The sequence below is a fragment of the Antechinus flavipes genome, chromosome 3, assembly GCF_016432865.1.
Source record: "Antechinus flavipes isolate AdamAnt ecotype Samford, QLD, Australia chromosome 3, AdamAnt_v2, whole genome shotgun sequence".
NCBI lineage: Eukaryota > Metazoa > Chordata > Mammalia > Dasyuromorphia > Dasyuridae > Antechinus > Antechinus flavipes.
Genome location: NC_067400.1, coordinates 568,051,657 through 568,073,836, shown reverse-complemented (window position 1 = coordinate 568,073,836; position 22,180 = coordinate 568,051,657). Strand labels below are relative to the sequence as shown.

General features: G+C 37.9%; 1 long non-coding RNA gene across 1 annotated transcript; it reads right to left on the bottom strand.

Annotated features, from left to right (window-relative positions):
• Window positions 1-973: 973 nt before the first annotated feature.
• Window positions 974-16,128, bottom strand: LOC127555513 (uncharacterized). The gene is made up of 3 exons (XR_007952229.1): window positions 15,641-16,128; window positions 5,761-5,869; window positions 974-1,046 (listed from the first exon to the last, which is right to left on the bottom strand). It is a non-coding gene; the product is annotated as an uncharacterized LOC127555513 (long non-coding RNA).
• Window positions 16,129-22,180: the final 6,052 nt, after the last annotated feature.

Here is a 22,180-nt window from a genome sequence, read left to right as displayed (position 1 = left end):
TTGACATGTTTTAAAAAGATTAAGATGATGATGGATTAAATAAGAGAAATGATAGGAAAAGAAAAATAACTTAGGGGATTTAGTCCTAATAAGGTAGTAATCAGGATGAATTGATTGTATATTAAAGTACTACAATGAAGAAATCATTAGAAAGATTTAATTGATATGATACTGAAAGAGTCTAAAATGATTTTGAAGTTTTGAGTTTTGGTGACTGGTGGCATCATTAATAGCCACAAGGAAGTCAAAGAGAGATACTATTTTTGCCGGGGAAATTGGTTTCAGACATGATGAATTTAATTTGAAGCTATGACAACATTCAAGTAGAAGTGTTGAGTAGGCAGTTTTGAAATGTGGGAGCAGACCTCAAAACTGAAGAGATTGTTTCTAAAGTCATTTAGACCCGGGAGATAGAAATAGATGGGTTCTCTATAGGAAACATAGAGCTAAAAACCAAGGGAAAAGTTCATGTCTAGGGGGTAGAAAAATGTAAATAAGAGGAAGAAAGAGTTTCAGGAAAGAAGGAAAAACTTGCAGAGTAGAGGGTTAGAAGAAAAGAATAATAAAAGCTAGATGTCTGTTATTGGGGATGTTGCAAAAAGGAATTTATGAGAGTTGGACTGAATGGACAGAGGCTCTTTCAAACTGAAATTCTGAATCAAAGAAGTAAAAGAATTTCAAGAAAAGAGGGAAGGAAACTCAATAGTAAAAACCAAACTCAATATTTTGAATATGAGAAGACTTAAAGATGGCAAAGACAATGATAAGAAATGCAATAACAAGTTAACAAACCAGGGAAATATCAAAGGAATAAAACCATTTATTGGAAGAATTAGCCAATATATCCCATATATTGAAAAATTCATAAAGTGAATCTTTAAATAATGAATAAATGTTTTGACTTTATTACATAAATCTGCTAGTTTTGTATACTGAAGTATCTATATTGTCAATAATTATACCTGTAAATAAATGGGGACTGCTCCTGAAATAGAGTCAAAACAGGGGAGTGTCCAAATCTGCCAATTTGGGTTATCTCGTACTTTCTGTAAAGAGAAAATATAAGTGCTTTTAATATATTTTTATAATAGATGAAATAAGTGCTGAGAAAAATATTTAAAATATCAGAACTAGCAGACAGAAAGACATTAGTCATGGAGTTTAAGTTTTATTTTTCTGTAAAAAGTCACAGGATGGTCATAGCATTTAGCTAACTCAAGGACCTTCCACCAAAAACTTCACATTCATTTATGAAATAAAAAGATATCAATAAAAATAAAAGTTAACATATTCATTTCCATCTTCCCTTTTCCCCCTATCTAGTGAGCTATTCCATATGACAAATATACAAATCACTAAATAAATAAATGGGGGAAAGGGGCAGTTCAGCAAAACCAACAACAAACACATCAGCCATATCTGACATAAAAACCTAACTTCTGCAAAGAAAGGGAAAATGAATTCTTCAACTCTTCTCCAGAGCCAAACTTGATCATTATAACTAAACAATGTTCAATTTTTTTCCACATTTACACACTGTTGAAATTGTGTATATTCTTTTGTTAGTCCTGTTTTTTTCAATCTTCTTCAGTTCAATATAAGTTTGAATTTTTATTTGCTGTTTCTTATAGAACAGTAACATTCCATTATGTTCACATACATAAATTGTTTTCCTATTTCTCTGTTAATAGACATCTATTTCCAGTTCTTTCCTACTACAAAAAGTGATGCCACTAATATTTTTTATGTATCTAGGACTTTTCTGACTTTGATCTATTCAGGAATGTGTGAGATATGGAATCGGGGGATGGGAGATGCCTAACTGTGGTCAGTGGGACAAAAGGTCTGACATAATTCACATATATATATATTTTTTTTTTCCATGTGTGTGTGTGTGTGTGTGTGTGTGTGTGTGTGTGTGTGTGTGTGTAAATTCTGTAAATACCCTGGATATCAGACCCAATTTCAGAAATATTTGATATATGTATTTTCACCAAACATTGAAATTCTTTATTTTGTCTCTTGTGATCACCATTATTTGGTTAAGAATTCTCCAACATATTTGTGAAAGCATTTGATCTGGTTCTCTAGCAGAAAGTAGATTTCACATTTCTTCAATGGACTTTTTAAGGCAATAGGAATGATTTTTATTTTGGATTTTTTTTATTTTTCAGTTCCAAATTCATTCCCTTCCACTTCAGTCTCCCCAACCAATTGAGAATAAAACCCACTACAAATATGCATAGTTATACAAAACTAATATCCACTTTAGATATATTACCAAAAAATTAAGAAAAATAAATAGAATATGCTAACAATCCAATTCTCTGAGTTCATCAGTGCTCTACCTGAAGGCGGATAGCACGTTTCCTCAAGAATCCTTTGGATTTGAGGTTCATTGTTATGCTGAGCAGAGTTGCTAAGACTTTCAAAGTTGATTTTTTTGTTTTTACAATATTGTGTTACCATATAAATTGTTCTCATTATGCTTCGTTCACTTTGCATCACTTCATACAAATCTTCCCAGGTTTTTCTAAAACTGTCCATTTCTTCTTCATTTTTTACAATACAGCAGTATTCCATCACATTCACATACCATATCTTGTTTAGCCATTCCCCAACTGATAAGCATCCTCTTAATTTATAATTCTTTGCCATTACAAAAAGAGTTGCTATGATTATTTTTGTACATAATCATTTTCCTCCTTCATCTCCCCCATTTGATTTCTGAGCTCCTTGAGGGCAGGGGAATGTCTTTTGCCTTTCTTTGCCTCTCCAGCTCTCGGTACAGTGTCTAGAACACAGTAAGTGCTTAATATTTATTGAATTGGAGTAAATATTAAATATCTCCTTTTATTAAATACTTGCACCCCTTGTCTTCAGACCCCAAATAGCCTCCTGGACCATACCCACCCTGTAAGTGTTCCTTCTCTGATTAATTTTCTTTCAGATCCTTTAAATATAGAATATTTCCCAAGGATCTAACACTATTCCTCCATTATCCCACATTTGTTAACTTAGGTTTGTTTTTAATCTTCCCTCGAGTCTCATATCTGGTTACTAAGTTTTGTCAGTTCCACTTTCACATCCCTTCCCTTCCTTTTTCCACCCAGTCAATATCCTAGTAAGGGCCTTCAATTAGAATATTGTGATAATATCCTTTCAGATTTTCTGGCTTTAGTCCTTCCTTTTCCACACCATCCTAATCACCTTTCATACAAGTGCCCTAAGAAACTTAGCTTTGTGGTCACGGAAGACTGCTGTGAAAAGGACACCCAGTGTGGAGTCAGACTTTCTCATGCTTGCTGTGGGAGCTTGGACAAATCACTTAAAAACCCCAAAAACTTTATTTCCTACAGCTATAAAATGAAATATAAAACTATTAAATGTCCTCTGATGTCCAGCTTTACACCTTATGATTCCAAATTACTCCTTTGTTTAAAAAAAAAAATTACTATCTATTGATCTACTAATTAAAAGTTTAAACATTTTTGCCTGTCATTTAAGACTCTCCATAATCAAGCTTTACCTATCTTTCCAATTATCTTACAGGAAACCCTTCCACACATCCTACGCTCCAGTAAAATTATGCTCTTTTCCTCTCTAACAGATGCTTCACTCTAATTCCTCAGGGCCTTTGCTTAAAGTATTCTTTATGCCTTGGAATGTGCCTTCCCTGTCTTTTTAGCTTTGTTCAATTCCTACCTTTGCTTTTAAAGATAAATGTAAATGCTAATTCTTCCATAAAGCATTGTCTGAACTCCACAAATTAGTTATGTCTTCTTGGCCATCATATAATGTTATATGCATATTTCTAATATATAATCACATAATATTGTATATTATAAAAACATTATACACATAATATTTAAATCTATATATTTTTATTATAATAATCTATATTGATGTCTTACGCTGATAAATTTCAAGTTCTTTGAGAATAGGAACCATTTCTTAGGTAAATTGTATCTCTCTCGTGGTGAGCCCCCAGATTAGTCCCTCTGTCATCTCCACTTTGTCACTTATCTTCAATCTCTCTTGTCTCCTTGCTCCTTCCTTTCTTCCTACAAATACATCTATGTTTTCTCATTCTCAAAAAATACTTTATTTGCTCTTTCCATCTTTACTAACTATAGTTCTATGTCTCTTCTGCCCTTTGTGGTTAAATTCCTTAAAAAGGTCATCTGTTAATCCTATAAATATGTATACATATATTGGATTTAAAACATTTTAACATGTTTAACATATACTGGATTACATGCCATTCAGGAGAGGGGAAGAAATGGGGTGAGGGGGGAATTGGAATACAAGATTTTGCAAGGATCAATGTTAAAGAATTATAAATGCATGTTTTGAAAATAAAAAGATTTGGTTTTTTTTTTTAAAAAGGTCATCTGTAATAACTGCTTCCATTTTCTCTCCTTTCATACTCTTCTTACTTAACCCTTTACAATCTGACCATATCATTCCACTGACACTGCTCTCTCCAAAGTTACTGATAAGCTTTTAATCCTCAAAGCCTTTTCTCCTTCCTCATTTTCTTTGATCTTTGCAGCTTCAGACACTGCTTTTGCCTTTCTAGATTTTGGCCTTTTACATATCTGATCACTTCTTCTCAGACTCTTTTGCTGGATTTTCAACCATATACATAACCATAGCTGTCCAACAGGGTTTTGTCTTGGGTCTTCTTTTCTTCTCCCTCTTGGGAGATCTCTTGCTCCCATAAACTGACTTATTATCTCTATGCTGATGATTCTTAAATCTACCTATCCTGCCCCAAATTCTCTGCTGACCTGTAATTTCACATCTCCAATTGCCCCAAAGATATCTTAAATGGATTTCCAATAGACAATCTTAAATGCAACATATCCAAAGCTGAACTCATCTGCCTCCCTCCCCTCTTAATTTCTCTATTAAAGGATAACACAATACTTTCAGACCTCCAGACTTACAACCTAAGTTTGACTTTATATTCCTTACTATCTCTCATTTCCCATATCCAATCACAAGGCTATTGAATTCAACTTGACTTTTACCTTTCACTGTCCAATCCAATCATTAAAGTGATTTTCCTAAAGCACAAGTTCAGTAAACTCAGTAAACTCTACTGGCTCCTACTGCCTCCAGGATGAAATGCAAAATCATTTCTTGTTGCTCATAACCCAGCTTTTCAGCATTTGATCTCCCCCTTTGATCCAGTGACTTAACTTGTCACTTAACTTGTTCAAAAAATAGAGCATTCTATTTCTTGGCTCCCATCGGCTACCCCTCGAGTCTAAAATGCTCTTTCTCCACTAGACCAGAGGCTTCCCTGGCTTTGATAAGTCCAAACTCAAAATCCCATTTTCTCTAAGAAGTCTTTCCCAACTGTGTGTACCTTCTAACATATTTATTAATTTGTTTTCTCCCCCACTAGACTATGAGCTCTTTGAGGGCAAGGATTGGCTTTTTATGCCCCAGTGCTTAGGCACATAGTAGGTGCTTAAATATTCAATACTCAATAAATGTTTATTGACTGACTGAATCAAAGCTCCCATCCCAGTCAATGATGGAATCCAGCCATGGCTGTACTATTTCAGCTTAAGGAAGTCCAAGTCTCAAAGCTAAGTAATCCAGTGGATAAATCATTGGTGTGGAGTTAGGAAAACCTGAGTTTAAAACCAATCTCTGACATTTACTAGCTGTGTGACTCTAGGTAAGTAATTTAACTTCAGTTTATCTGTTTCCTTAATTGTAAAAGAGGATAAGAAAAGCACCTACCTCTCAGGATTGTTGTGAGAATCAAATGAGAAGATATTTGTATGTAAAGCATTTAGCACAGTACTCCACACATAGTAGATGGTTAATAAACACTTGTTTCCTTCTTTTCCTTTAAGAAAAAAGAAAAAAAAAAAAAAAGGTGAGGGATTAGAAGTCATACAACTTGAACTGTTAAATTCTGAAGAAAAAAAAAAAAAACCCTTTTGGCAAGCTTGATAGTGTAGTGTAGTAGGGGAAGTATTAAGCTTGGACCCAAGACACCTGAGCCCTAAGTTTCAGTCTACGCTAGCTCTGTAACTTGGAGCAAATCATAGAATCTTTCTGGACCTCAGTTTCTCCTCTATGGAATGGAGATAATAATTGTACTACTTAAGTCACAGGATTGTGGAAAAAAGCCCTTACTATCACTAATACTATAAATAATTATGATAGTAAGGGAAATAGTCAAGAAAAGTCACAGCTTTTACACATAGTTATGTATAACTGGTCAACTGGCCAAGCAGAAGGAAAATTATTAATTTGTCTTTGGTCAGAATTATAAAACCCAGGCCAACCTGATATTCAAAGTTAAGAAATAAGAGCATATAAAAAGAGAAGAAATGTTCAAAAAAAATGGTGGTCACAATGAAAAACAGAAGATATTCTGAACAAAAGCAGTAAGAAAGAGCAATCCAGAATACTGTTGTCTGTTAGAAGAACACACTAAGAAAAGCTGGAAATGAGAAGAGCTCTGCAGTAATTTTGTTTTGTTGGAGAGTAAAGTAGGGCGTTGAGCTAGAGAAGCACATTCACTTAGCCACTGGAATACTAAATATGGGATGTTTGATCAGTAGACATGAAGGAACTGAATCATATGAATATTGGCATCCTCATTATAAATCAAAGTGGACACGAAAGGAAGTTGCACCTAAACAGAAGAATTCTCTAGTTCTCCTTGAATAGAAAAATAAAGGACTTGGCTGAGTTAGTTTTATTGCCCATCCTCAGAAAACAAAAAAACATCATTTCATAGGACATTGGGTAGTCTCATATTTCAATTTCAATTCTCATAATTTCTCAATTTGCATAATCTCAATTTTCAAAAAAGAACACCATGAAAAACATAGCTTATACAACTATGTTGCAGATGAATAAAAGTTTTACCAAAAAAATTGTTAAAATGTTTAAGATAAGTTAAGATAAACTAATCAATCAAACTCGGTTATAGAGAGAACAATTCTAATGACCTGACCACGTTGTTCAGATGTCAAATATATGTTTTCCAAAAAGACAATTTTATGGCAAACTCACACAGGGCAAGTTCTCTTGAGGGAGTCAGAAAAAGCCAAACAAGAACACTCTCAAGAACTTTAGAATTGATTGTGGGACATAGGAGGAGCCCAACACGGTGTGCCTTTGCCAGCTGTGCCCTAAAAGCAAAGCAAAAGTGAAACAGCTCAAAAGAAACACAAGTTGCCCAAATTTGGAGAATTCCACTCTCCACACTCCACATGGACTTTTTGTGTCCAACCTGTGGTGGAACAGTCCAAGCTCCTACTTCTCTGATCAGCCACAATCAGACATACTAAAATTTTGGTCCTTTTCGAGAACAAAAGACAAGAACCAATAAATGTGGGCAAAAGGGGAAAATGTTAGAGAAATATTAGAAAATCTGGTTCAGAAATAAGAAATGAGATACCAAAGGTTTATAGATGGTAAAAAAAAAAAGCCTCTTGCCTGTAAACCATAATCTTCAAATGTGGCAAGTATCAAAAAATGTCATTTAAAAATGAAAATTGATTACATTCTAATTAAGAAGAAATAGCTAATTACTAATAAGGGAATAGTGTCTGAATCACTTGTCTGTATAGTCACCTCATCAAGTTGTTAGGAAAAAAAGATCGAGATCAATGCCAAACTAGAAGAAATAAAAATCAAATATCCCATGCATTTAAGAACCCACCAAGCCACTTTACTGTGGAAATTGAGAACTCAATAAAAGAAAGTACATTACCACCATTTCTTAAGGAATTTAACTTCTAAATATAAATCGCCACAATAAGGAAGAAGACAGACTCCAGAAACCACCTTGGCTAGCAAACGTTTGATCTTACTAGGTAGAGAGCTTTGGCAGCTAATGATATTATGGGTTTAGAAGTAATTTGTAAAATCTTACTGAGGATAATGGAAGAAAAAAGCACTAAGGGAGCAAATTCTTAAGATATCTAAAAATGGAATCAAGATGAGGAAAAAATAGCTCAGACATCTTATCAACAAGAAAGACAATTTAGAGACTATCGTTAATTACTGATCCATATGCCTAATTCCTCATCTATACAAAATTTTTACAAATATAACTATTACATGCATTGAGTGGCAACTTGAAAAAGAACAGGCAGGTTTCTACCAAATGAAATGTATGTTGCCACAGCATACCAGAACCTTACAATCCCAAAAATAACTAAAAAAGTATATGTATGGAAAATACAAAAAACAAAACAAAACAAAACAAAAAAAAAAAAAAAACACTGTACTATTTGACTATAAAATGTATTTGACTGGCAGTTCTTCCAGATGCTCCTTTTGTGAGTGATATTGTATTAACTTGCATCAAGACCTAGAACCTTCTAAATAAGATATAATCTTTCACAAGGCCCCAAATTCATTCATTCAAGAAGGGAAGAGAATAAGCATTTGTTAAGCATCCACTACCATGTTTCCCCAATAATAAGACCTATCCCGAAAATAAGCCCTCCCCCAAAAATAAGCCCTATTGAGATTGCTACTGTAATGAAGGTGATCCCCTGCACTACACGCTACATCCTCTGTATGCATCGTCCCTCCCCACCCCCCCAGGTGAAACGCACGCCGCTCTCCGAACTGCATCCAATCAGAGCTGCAGCAGTGAGGGCATCATCCTGTTCTTCCCCAGTGATTTGCTTGCTGGCGCCATTGAGAGCAGTGCCGCAGAGGAGAGCTGAGGCAGGACAACATAAAAACCCAAAGCGGGATTTTATGTAAGCAGGAGTGAGGGGGCATGATGGAGGATAAAAGGGGCATGATGGAGGATAAAAGAAGAACTCAGGGGGCATGATGGAGGATAGAAGAAGAACTCAGCCAGCACTCACCGCGCTAAAGAAATGAAGAACTTCCTTGCAGAGGGAAGAATAGGTCAAGTAATGATTCCTGCAGGAATGACTGCCAATCTCCACACCCTTGATATTGCAATAAACAAGCCATTCAAGAAATGGAAGTCATTTGCGCATGGAAGTCAATGACTACATTGAAAATAGAATGGAAAGCAATCACGTGGAAACTTTGTGAAGCCCTGTCTGCAAGAAGTCGTGACTTGGGTGAAGAAGTCATGGGATAAAATTAATGACAGCTGTGTCGCCAAGGCACTACGAGCAGGTGACCTGGACAAGACATGTTCATTTAAAGAGAGCTATATTGCGGGACATGACAGATTGGGTCCACTTCTTCTGAAGGAAATAGAGGCGCAAGACATCCAGGACGGAATTCAGGGTAGGGACACTTATGACGATGTTGTTGAAGAAGATGACATGATCATTATTGAATAAAGGTACTTTTTTTTGTTCACATTTACCTGTTTATTAAAATTGCTATCAATGTTCATTAAAATAAGCCCTCCCCTGAAAATAAGCCCTCTGGTGTTTTTCTGTCCAAAAAAATTTAATAAGACAGTGTTTTATTATCGGGGAAACACGGTATGTGCCTGGCACTGGAGTAAGTGTTTTATAAATATTATTTCATTTGATTGTCCTAACAAGTGCTGCTATTATCACTTCCATTTTACATTTGAGGAAACTGGGCAGAGGTTAAAGAATTTGCTTAAGGTAACACAAGTACTAGGAATCTGAGGTGAAATATGAACTCAGATCTTTCTGATTCCAGGCCCAGCATTCTATCTACCATACTTCCTAGCTGCCTCAAGAAAATCTAAGAAAACTTTCAAGAAAAAATTAGAATGTCTATTGTCTATACTGTGATGTACAGTTATGTGGAAAACCCTTAGGGACTGTACATTAGTACATATATTTTAGTGTTTTTTTTTTTTAATCAAGACTTTTTATTTTCAAAAGACACTCATGGATAATTTTTCAACATTGACCCTTGTATAGCCTTGTGTTCCAAATTTTCCCCTCCTTCCCCCCATCCCCTCCCCTAGATGGCAAGTAATCCAATGTATGTTACACACGTTAAAATGTAAGTACATACATTTTTGGATATACACTGCAAAGGGACAATGAGCTGAGCTCAGAACTGAACAGAATTGAGCAGGCTAGATTGCCTTAGGAAATTCTTGTACCTGAAACAAAAGCCCAATTTTTTTATACCAGTATCCCTTCAGTGATGATGTATATTTATAGTTATAAAATACCACAGTCCCCAAAGAACTGTACCAAGAATGATCCAAAGACCAATAGAGAGATCAATAAAGTCAATCAATAAGCATTTATTAAACACCTACTATATATGCCAGGCATTGTGATAAGCTCTAGGGATTCCAAAAAAGGCAAAAGATCATCCCTGCTCCCATTCTGACTGGGGAGAGAGGTAAACAACTCTATACACAAGCTATATCCAGGGGAAGATACTAGAATTAAAAGGGAGTAGGAAAAGTAGAAGATGAGAGTTTAGCTGGAATTTAAAGGAAGGGGATGGTGGAGATGCAAAGGTCAGCCCAGAACCAAGAGAAGTGCTCCAGCATCAGAAAGTGTTAGGGGTGGGAAGGGAGGATGTAAGACTGGAAAGGTGGAGATGGAAAAGTAAAGGGGAATAAGTCCTAGAAGGCTTTCAATGGCCAAGGGGATTTGTGTCTTTCTTCTTGGAGATGACTAGGGAGCCACTGGGGATTACTCAGGGAGAGGGAAGGGGTGTGTGAGAGAGATATGGTTGGATCACTTTACCTGCAGAGTATAGAATGAACGCCCTGCAATGGGAATTGAGACGGACACTAACAGTGAAGTCTAGGCAGAGATGAGGGTCTGCTCTGTATCATGGGAAAAAGGGGACGAATGAATCACAGAGATGTGGCAAAGGTGAAATCAACAAGCCTTAGCAACAGACTAGATACGGAGGGTGGGAACAACGGAGAGGAGAGCATGACATCCAGATTTTGAGCTGGGGGACTGGGGGGATAATAATAATAGTACTATAATAGTACAATAGTAATTACATATAGTTAATATCTAATTAATTATAATAAAAATAATAGTATTATAACAGAATATATTAGAATAATTATTATTTCTTATTACAATTATATAATGCATTATTATTATATAATATTACAATAGGGTATATAATGTATATATTATATAATATCATAAGATAGGATGATGATAATAATAATAATAATAGGGACATTTGGAAAGAGGTAGGTTTTTTGGGGGAAAGGTATGAGTTTCATTTTGGACATGCTGAGTTTAAGATGTCTACAGGACATAGGAAACACGTTTGATACATCTAATAGGCAGCTGAATATGAAAGTGCAAAACAGGCAAAGAATGAGCACAGGTAGACTGCCAAACATTACAAACGAGGAATTACATGGGACAAGTAGCATAAAAGATGACAGAAAAACATACGACTAGGGAAAAAAAAGTGTCATGTAGCAACAGTAGGAGTAAACAGTAGTATTTCACTAGTATTCACCACACAATGTTAGAAGAACACAAGTATGTTGGATGTACCTTCTTAAGTTGGATTTGGACAATAGGAGCATAGCATAAGCATGCAAGGTTACAATGCATTCTGCATTTAAGAGAGAATATCTATATTAATAATAGATAATTGGGGCATTGAATAGAGCACCTGCCCTGAAGTCAGGAGGACCTGAGTTCAAATCTGGCCTCAGACACTTAATACTTCCTAACCATGTGATCCTGGGCAAGTCACTGAACCCCAATTGTCTCAGCAAAAATAATAATAATAACTACTTGATTGATAATAAACACAGACTCATTAGAATATTGGTAACAAAATGGGTAAGAAAGGTAGGATAAGTTTAGGGGTAAACGCTGGCATATACTTAATATACATATTTAATAGCCTATAAAAACACTAAAGACACACTAATTAGAACAGCTCTGAAAGTTGGGGAATATTCATACGGTAGAAAGTAAATCCAGTTCGTTTCAGTATTATTATAAGACACGATATTTATGGTAGATCTGCCTTAAAGGTAGATATACCAAGTAGTCCCATGGATCACAGGGCCATTTATGGCAAGACGGTGGCAAACAGACCATTATTTGTTTTTTTTTAATTAACTCATTTCTCAATACAGTCTATCCCCTAAACAATTCTGCAGTACTAATGAAATATTTATTGTAGTGCTAACTAAATTTTGCCCTAACAGGTACCAACAAATCAAGTCTTACTGTATTTAAGCAATATGAAGGTATTGACTATATTCTTAGAAGATTTTGTTGATTGGAAAATTTAATCTTTCTAAAACTTTAAAAGTGGCCTTCCATTTACCTTTTGTCAGAGTGAAAGCTAAAGCGTGAACAGAATTTTAACCAGTTTTTATCATATTTTGTTTTTTAGAATTATGAGTTTACTGGAATCTAATAAAAAGTTTATTGTTAAACAATTATGGAACCCACCCTGATGAGGCAATATACATGTCTATTGTTTTTATCATCTTCTGATTTCCTCATGAATTCACTATTTAGACTATTAGGACATTACTCAGAACATTAAATATTATTACAGATTTCATTACAATCTAATTGATTATGCTGGCTTTATATATGTTTTTTAATTCCAAACATTAAAGCTAAAATTTCAAATATTGCTTATGTCTGGTATTCTTCAGTAATTCATACTTTAAGGATTGTAGAAAATTGTGGTCTACAGTTAAACATCTACAACTGGCTCTAGAGAGAGGACCTAGTTCTAGTTCCACCCCAGATGCACAGTATGAATGAACTTGAACAAATCATTTATCTGTAGAATAAAAATGAGTTTACATCAAATGATCCCCTTAGGTCCATTCTAGAGCCAGGATTCTAAAGAAAACATTTAGAAATGCCCAACAGTAAAGATCGATTTATCTAGCATGAAAAGTTTTTGCATATTCTAGATGAGTAGATTTTCTAGTCAATTAAGCTTAAAAACCCCTAAGGGCTAATATTTTAAAACTATTTTTGATGGATTTCTGAAATGTATTACTACACATTCCCCACCTTATTTTATTGAACAAAATCTAATCTTTTTGCCAAGATTCAGGTTCATTATCATGAACAGTTATAGTGCTGTGATGACAGATGAGCATCAAATGGGTACTGATCCTAACTTTTGCATATCTGCTTTCTTGAACAAGAATTCCTTGTAGTTTACATGCTACCTTTCTGTGAAATTACTGAATTAAAAGACTGAATGAGCTATTTCTTCAGATAATCTTCACTGGGAGTATGTTTTTTGATTTGTCAGCAATATCCAAAAGAAGCATTATTTCTGTATCATTAACTTCCTTGTCAGCATAAATCAGTTTCTTTATTTCACTTGTCCTAAGTCATAGAATTACAGAATGTTTTTATGGGAAGAAACCCTTCACCTAGCCAGGTGGGAAACCTAGAAGGGAAGAGACTTCCCCCGGGGGTAGGAAGCAGAAAACCATAGGATTTGAAAACAAACCATGTGTCTTATAGCTAGCAAATTTGGATTTGTGTTTGGGGAGGGTCTACTTTGAAGGGTATTTAGTAGTCTCAGACCATCATCTAATTCTTTGTGATTCCATTTTCTGGTAAATTGACCAGAAGTCAGCTTGGGATGACTGTTCATTTTGGTTTAAGAAGATGGGGGAAAAAAACACACACACACAACACTTCTACAGTGTTTGTTATTTTAATTTGGGACCATCATCTCAAAGGAGCACCATCTCTGTCACAGGATTTGACATTTTATATCAGTGTTTCACAACTTGCAGGTTTTACTGCCTTGGGGGAAGATAGCAAGTTCCAGGTCAACTTTCACCATAAGGGCTGCCTCCTTGTAATAGTACTTAGAGTTTTCAGAAATTACGGGCTCCCGGCACTGAAACATAGGACCTTTTATGCAATAGCCTTGCTGTAATTCCGATGTTTGGCAGTCCTGTTTTGACCCCATTCAATGGCAATGATGAGAGCAGAAGAGTGTACTGGAAAGAACCTTGGCCCAGGAATGAGGTTCTAGTTTTGTTCTATCTCCACTGTTTCGTCTGGAGTACCAAGAATCCCAAGAATAACACGTTTAAAAACTTTTTATCAAAATCTGGTCTTTTAAAGACTTCTCTGTAAAACGCTGGGATGTTTCCATTGTAGAGTTTGTTTTGTTTTAGGACCGGTTAGTGGTATTATTCTGATGGTTGTCTATCTCTGAGATTTCTCTTTAAGCCATGACCCCTAATTATTACAGCTTGAAAATAAACCTTTGATACAGTTGCAAACGATAAACTTTAATATAGATGTCTTTCCGGTTACTTATTTGTGTTGGTTTTACATTTAATTTAATATCAAATTAGAAGTATCAATTTTGTGGGTTCCTGTAAAATAAAGGCTTTGTTGATTGTAAATTTTAATCTTTCTAAAGCTTTAAAAGTGGCTTCCCGTTTGCCTCTTGTTCAAAGGACTTGGGTTCACTCCACCTAATGCGTGTGATCTTGGGTGAAAGTCATCCCCTCTCCGGGTCGCAGTTTTTTCCACTGTAAAATGAGGGGGCTGGACTAGACGGCCTCCGAGGGCCCTTCCAGGTGTGATCCAATCCCTCTGTAATGCGGCACTGCCGTCGCCCGAGCGAACCGGGGCTTTCCTACAACGAGTTAAGAGGGTTTGGGGACTTTGCCGCGAATCCCCTCCCAGCTGGCGGCGGTGTGCTGGTAAATTTCTCCTCGCTAGTGCCCAGAAAGCGAGCAGGAGCTTCGCGGGGCCATCGGAACTCTCTAGCGCTATCTAACCGGGCTCCGTCGGACGCCACCCCATTGGTCAATCACCACTGTCATTCAGCAACGCAGCCAGTGCGATGCAGACGCTCGTCGACCTTTCCGTATCTGGGGACGCCCGACGGTTCCAGACCCGCCCGGCACCCTCCACCGCACAGTTCTAGGAAGGGCGGCGACGAGAGCCGCCGGCGGCTCCGAAGCTTCTCAACTCTTCCCGCCTCTTCCCTACCCCCGCCTCCAGTGGTGGCAAGCGGGGACTGGGCGCGACGGGGCGGGGCGGGGCAGGACGAGACGGGCGCTGGCGGCAGCTGTCAGGGCGGGCAGACTGGCGGGCGTGCAAGCAGGCGGGCGCGAAGCGGGGCGCCCGCAGGGGCCGGGGAGGAGGGGAGCCAGCTATTGTCCGCACGACTGACCACAGTTCCCCGCCTAGCTAGCGAGAGAGCCGTGCTTTGCGCCCAGCCCCGGGGATAGGGGAGGGGGCGCCCCTGGGGGGCTGCGGGAGCCTCTTCGCTCCAGCGCCTCTTTACAACCTCGCGACAGGGACCGAACCTCTCGGTTACCTCCTCGCCGAAACATCGTCCTTGTTTCCAGCTTCCCCTCCTGGCTCTGTGGCCATTTCCAGCCCCTCGGAGTCGCCGCCGCTGCGCCCAGGGCTGCAAATGGCGCCCGCCCGCCCGGCTCGGTGCCCGGCTCCTCGCCTGCCCTGCCCCCCGGCAGCGGGAGCGTCAAGGGGCAGAGGCTTCCCCCCGCTCCGCAGCGCGGGCCCAGAGCTGTGCGGGGCTCCCGCTGCCACGCTCCCGGGGCTGCCTTGAGCCGTGGTGCTCGTGCCGCCTCTTCGGTGGCCGCCCCCCGCCTCCTCCCTCTCCCGCAATCAGTCGCATCTGGGCCAGCGCAGGATGAAAAGCCCGACGCCCCACCCGCCCTCTGCCCGCTCCCAGCGCTGCCACTTACCGGGTACCGCGGGTTACGGGCTGGGGGGAGTCCCGGCGGCTGAGCTGGGGAATTGCCCCTAGGAATCCCGTTTCCTGCCGCCCTTAAACTAGTAGCCCCAACGTGAGAGAAACAAAAGGTATTTGCTGACGTGGGCGTTGGACAGAAACGCCCGAGGGCCGGGGACACAATTAAAGGGGCAACGCACTGATTCCAGGCACCAACCAGTAGCTTCGCCCACTCCCCTACCCCTCCCTACACCCTGATGCACCCTCCGCAGAAGCCGGGGGGCCCTGATTCCGGAGCGGTTGCCTGCAGAACCATTGTTTAATGGAGACTTTAATTTAAAATGCCCCTGTGCACAGCATGAGGCGCCTCCGGAGGGCAGAAGGGGCTGGGTTTCTAGGATCTGGGGAGTTGGGTTTAGAAAAGAGGGAGGGACTTAGACATACACAAGATTACTGTGCACATACATTTGACATTACTATACTTAAGTTTATCTAAATCAAATACAAATGGCTTTCTAAGAGTACAGTTTGTTGTTTTGTTTTGTTTTTTTCCTTTATTGGAACAAGCCCTCAGTTCTGGGTAACCCTTTCCTAAACCTAGATAGAATAAATTTCAAGATTGTAGGGTGGATGGAGTGAAATGTAAGAACATAGTTCTATAGAAAAGACCAAAAAAAAGTAACTTAAAAATGTACATTTTTGCATTTGATAAAGGTAGGGCAGTGTATAATCTCTGGCTAGATTAGATAGTCCAAGATCTTTTCAAACTCGGAGATTCTTTGATATCTTCTCTACTTTATATTCCCAATCTATATGTTAGAAAGTGAAAATTACTGAATTGCTAATTTCTGCAAAAACAAAACTTTCATAGGGTTCTGATATAATCCCACCTTTGTAGATGTCTGAGACCCTTCCATACTTCTTAAGTCTTTTTACAAGTTCCTCCATAAAGCATCTGCCCAGAGCCATAGAGGCCTTCCTTAAGGTTCTTTTAACCTCTTAAAGGAACCAACTTGATGTTTAGCCTAACCATTTTTGATCTGTTCTTCCTAATAGAGACAGTGAATTACTATTGTCATCACAGGATTAGCCATTTTTCATTAGCCTATTCCTTGGATTGTATTCTGGCTTTCACTGAGACCATTTAAAAACCCAATTTAGGAGAATTTACTACAGTCTGTGTTCTGTTAGTATAAACTTCAAAAAAATCCCAAATAATACTTTATAAGTAAAGAAGTTGGTCTCCTACGCAGACAAATCCTCTAGAAAATGATGAAGTCTTACTGTGCCTGTCTTAATTTCTGACAGTATTGCATTCAAAGGGATACTTATGTGCTAGAGGACATACAGTTAAACTTTCAAAACTGTTAGTATATGAGTAGAAATTAATTTGAGGAAAAGTTTTGATTAGTGAACCTAGTGAACCTAGGTAGATTATTATCTGTATATCTTGAGGGCTTTTTGTATTTGGTAGGAATTTGAAAGAACATTGGCATTTTTGCTTGGATGCATTGACTGAATTGTACTAAAATTCTAATTTTCTCAAAAATTATATATGTGAAGTCTTTACTGAAAATCAGTTAGGATAATAATTCTATCCTAGGATCATGGATTTAGAGGTAGGAGGTCCCTTAGGGGACAGTTACTCTAATTCTTCCATTTTATAGATGAAAAAACTGAGACCCAGAGGTGGTAAGTGACTTGCTCAGTGTCACTTAGGTGGTAAATAGCAGAGATTTTGATTTGACTTCTCTGACTCCAAGTTATTATTGAGGGCACCTCCATCTTCCCACTAATCTCTCTCCTCATTCTTATCAACTCCTAACCCCAAACAATACGTTGGATAGTTCTTTGATTCTACATTTGGACATTGCCATTGTTCTGGTCCAGACCCTCATCACCTTACATTTGAACTTCTGGTGAGCCCTTTTTCTCAGACTTTCTTCACCTCAGTTTATTTGCCATTCAGCTGTCAGACTGACCTTTCTAAAGCCAGGCTTTTAAAGTCCATGTCAGACTCCTCTACCCCCAATTCAGTACCTTCCCCTTCCATATAAAATATAAAATCTTCTGTTTGGCATTCAGAACCTTTCACAATATGGCACCTTTCCAGTTTTCTTGAACTTTATATCCTTTCCTCCTCCTCTCCCCTCCCCATGCATGTACTCTGAAATCCAATAATAATACTGGTTTTCTTGCTGTTCCTCAAACAAGATTCTCTTGTTTCCTGACTCTGAGCGTTTTGACTGGCTGTCTCCCATACCTGGCCCCATCTTTAGCTCCTGGCTTCTTAAAGTCTCAGCTAAAGTCTTACCTTCTACAGGAAACCTATTCTCATCCTTCTTAATGTTAGTGCCTTCTGTTAATTATCCCCATTTATCCTGTATATATCTTATAATTTGTACCTAGTTTGTTTGCATGTTGTCTCCTCCTTAGAGTGTGAACTCCTAGGGAGCAGAAACTTTCTTTTGTCTTTCTTTGCATCTTCAGCACTGTGCCCAGTAAATAATAGGCATTTAATAAAAAATATTCACTGATAATTGTGTATCACTTACTAAGTTAATTAGCATTAAGTATCTGTTATGTGTCCTGCACTGATTATATACAAAGTTGATAAAAGATCCAATCTTTATATTCATGGAATTCATGATATGAGGTAGAGATGATTGATACATAAAATATATTATGTGTACATGATACAAATTTCCAATATGGAAAAAGCAGAAGTTCTATTCTGCCCCTATACCAGTACTAGACAAACATAGCCTTGCCTTCTGAGCCACTCTCTTGGGTCATACTGGAGAAGCAGAAGGAACCACTGAAAGCTGTCCTTGGATCCTGAAACCTTGGATTCCATGAACTTTTATAGATCAATTGTCACCAATTACACCCTTATGGCTAACAATCTCCCATTGCTTATTTCTCTCTATCCCAGTGTTAGTCAGAAGCAAACTATCCCCAAATCTCAATATTCTCTTATCTCCATCCTCCTTTATTCTACTCTACTTTTGTTCCACTCTAACCCTACCATCCTTCCATGGTGCCTGGGAATTCTCATTCATAGTGAACAAACTTCTTTGTTCTGGATCTCTTTCTCTCAAATTTCAGTGGCACTATGACTATCTTTTCTTCCTAAATCTACTCTCTCTGGGTTTTTGAGACATTACTCATGCTGCTTCTACTCAATGATGTTTCTTAAGCTTCTCTTCTGGACCTGGTGGGGCTGAATAAGACCTCCAGGACTTTGGTTATGGAGGAGTAGTATGGGTAGAGAAGCCTGGATTACAGTAAATCTGCAAACCTAGTTACTCCCTGGGGCAAGCAGGAAGAAGCACTGATTTGGATCACCTGGGCCTTTTGTTGAAAATCTTAAATGGACAAAATCCAGAATAACCCCATAGTTACTATATCCAATCAGAAAACCAAGTTATGATGTCAACACCTAAATTATATTTCTCCTATAAAAGACCTACATTTCTGTAAATCACCCACCACTCCAACTCCATTTTGGGATTAGATACTTGCTAAGTGTCACAATAGCTAATACTAATAAACCCTAACTTTTTTAGGGTTAGCATACTAGACAATGGCATAATCCCCCATTTGCCACGACTTGACATCTTTCTCCTTCATGGTGTCTTAACAATTGCTAAATTAATTGCTAAAACTACTTTCCTTACTTTTAAAAGCTCTTATGGATCTAGCCAGGATGCTGCATCTCATTAGGCCTTCTTCTCTATGCTCTATGTAGGTGACCTTATCAGCTTCCATGGATTTAATTGTCATCTCTCTGTAGTTGACTTGCTGATTTACATTTCTAAAATCAGTCCCACTTTTTTCCTTGAGAGTCAAACCTGATATTTCCAATTGCCATTTCAAACCAGACATCATAAAAAAATTTATTAGTTTCCTGAAAACTTTGTCCTTTTCTAAAGCCCCTCTTTCTGATGAAGAGAGTCTCCCGTGTTCTTAACCTGAACATTATCCTCAATTCACTCTCATCCAGTCAGTACATAAATTTTGTTTCTACTCCATGACATCTCTCATATCCCATCCCTTCTATGTAGCAATTTTTCAGGCCCCTGATCACCTTCCATCTACCTAGTGAACAAAGGCCTTTTAACGGGTCTCCATGCCTCAAGCATCTCCCTATTTGAATCCTTCCATACTGTAGCCAAAGTGATTTTCCTTAAGCACAGACCTATTTAATCACATCTTTACTCAATATATTATAGTGGCTCCCTATGAACTCCCAGGTAAAATATAGATTCTTGTGCTTACCTTTTAAGCTTTTCAAATTTGAGGCCCAAAGTAAAATTTCTGGCTTCAGTTTATATTATTTGACTACAGGGGAAGTGAGGAGGTAGAGGGAAAAGCTACTAATCCAAAGGCTCTCCAACTCGGGACCTCCAACAGGATATGAAAGAAGGTGATTTGACTTATCTAGCATATTCCTTTCTTTCCCCGTGTCTTGCTGATTCAACTAGGCTAATTTGTCTGCCCCCTAGGCAAAATAAGATAAGTCTAGATAAGCAAGAATAAGAAACAATTGAACTCAATGTCTGATAAACCCCAAAACATAGACTATCGGGAGAAGTATTACCTTTTTACAAGAGCGACAGCAAAAACTAGCAAAACAGTTTGGCAGTGTTGAAAGTGGGTTTTGAGCAATGTGTATTAAAAATAAATTTACTAAAAAAATAAAAATAAAAACATGAAAAAAGTGGGTTTTGAGGAGAATATAACTGATTCCATTTTGTACTCTATTTGACTTCTTTGATCATATCTCCTTAGGTCCCTTCCTTCTCCCCATTATAAAAGAAAACTCATAGGACTTTGGTTAGTTCTAGGAACTCATCATCTTCTCCTTATCCTATATAATAAAACAGTAGTAGTTTATCAAATACTAATTGACTGATAAAGAAGATACCATTTCTTAAATTCCTATGAAGGCTCAGCTAAAGGACACATTCTTTCCTTTGAAACATTTTAAGCATCCTAATAAGTAACTTTTCCACTCTGCCTAGGCAATTTTTTTCCTCAGTAGTATTTTATTTTTCCAAATATATGTAAAGATACTTTTTAACATTCATTTTTGTAAGATTTTGTGTTCCAATTTTTTTCCTTTACTTCCTTTCGTTCCCTCCCTCCTTCCCTAAAGAACAAGCAATCTGATATAGGTTATACATGTACATACTTTTAAATATATTTTCATACTCGTCATGTTATGCCCCCCCAAAAAAAAATCAGCTCAAAAGGGAAATGAGACAGAAAAAGCAAACAAATGCTTCCACCAAAATTCACTCTCCGTAATTCTCTCTCTGGATGTGGATGCCATTTTCTATTCTAAATTTATTGGGATTGTCTTGAATCACCAACTCTATCAAGTTGATCATCACATAATCTTTTTTTAATAGCTTTCTATTTTTCAAAATACATGCAAAGATAGTTTTCACCATTCACCCTTACAAAACCTTGTGTTCCAAATTTTTCTCTCTCCCCCCTCCTGTTCCCCCTTCCTTAGACAGCAAGTAATCCAATATATTTTAAACATATGCAATTCTTCTAAGCATATTTTCACATTTGTCATGCTACACAAGAAAAATTATATCAAAAGAAAAAATAAGAAAAAAAAAGGAAGCAAATGAGGATAACAAAAAAGGTAAAAGTACTCTGTTGTGATCCACATTAAGTCCCCACAGTTTTCTCTCTGGATGTAGATGGCTCTCTCCATCACAAGTCTTTGGGAACTGGCCTGAATCATCTCATTGTTGAAAAGAGCCATGTCCATCAGAATTGGTCATCATATAATATTGCTGTTGCTGTGTATAATGATCTCCTGGTTCTACTCACCTCACTCAGCATCAGTTTATGTAGGTCTCTGCAGGCCTCTCTGAAATCATCCTGCTGGTCGTTTCTTACAGAACAATATTTCATTACATTCATATACCATAACATTCAGCCATTCTCCAACTGATGGGCATCCCCTCAATTTCCAATTTCTTGCCACTACAAAAAGGGCTGCCACAAGCACTTTTGCACATATGGGTCCTTTTCCCCCTTCTATGATCTTTTTGGGATATAGATAAAAAAGTGATGATGAGGCCCTGAGTAGCTAAGTGGGTGTTAACAGAGAAAGCCTAAAGCCCTGAGAGTATTACAATCTTCCCTGGGCAATCTGAAAGCACCTGATTGGATCATCTCAGCCTTAATTAAGCCTTTTGTTCTTGAGTAGGTCTTTTGTTCAAGTGATCCCACTCCCAAAATGTACTTTTCTATAAATCCCACCTTTATTTATCCAATAAGAAAGCCAATACCTCAGGCAGAGAGGGGGTGCAGTAGATAGAGCACTGGCCCTGGAGTCAGGAGAACCTGAATTGAAAACTGGTCTTAGACACTTGACACTTCTTAGCTGTGTGACCCTGGGCAAGTCACTTAACCCCAATTATCTCAGCAAAAAAACCCAAAAAACTGCTAATGCTTCAAGGTTATATTTCCCTTATAAAAGATTCACTCATGGTGTAAATCTCAGCTAAATCACTTTTAGGGTTAT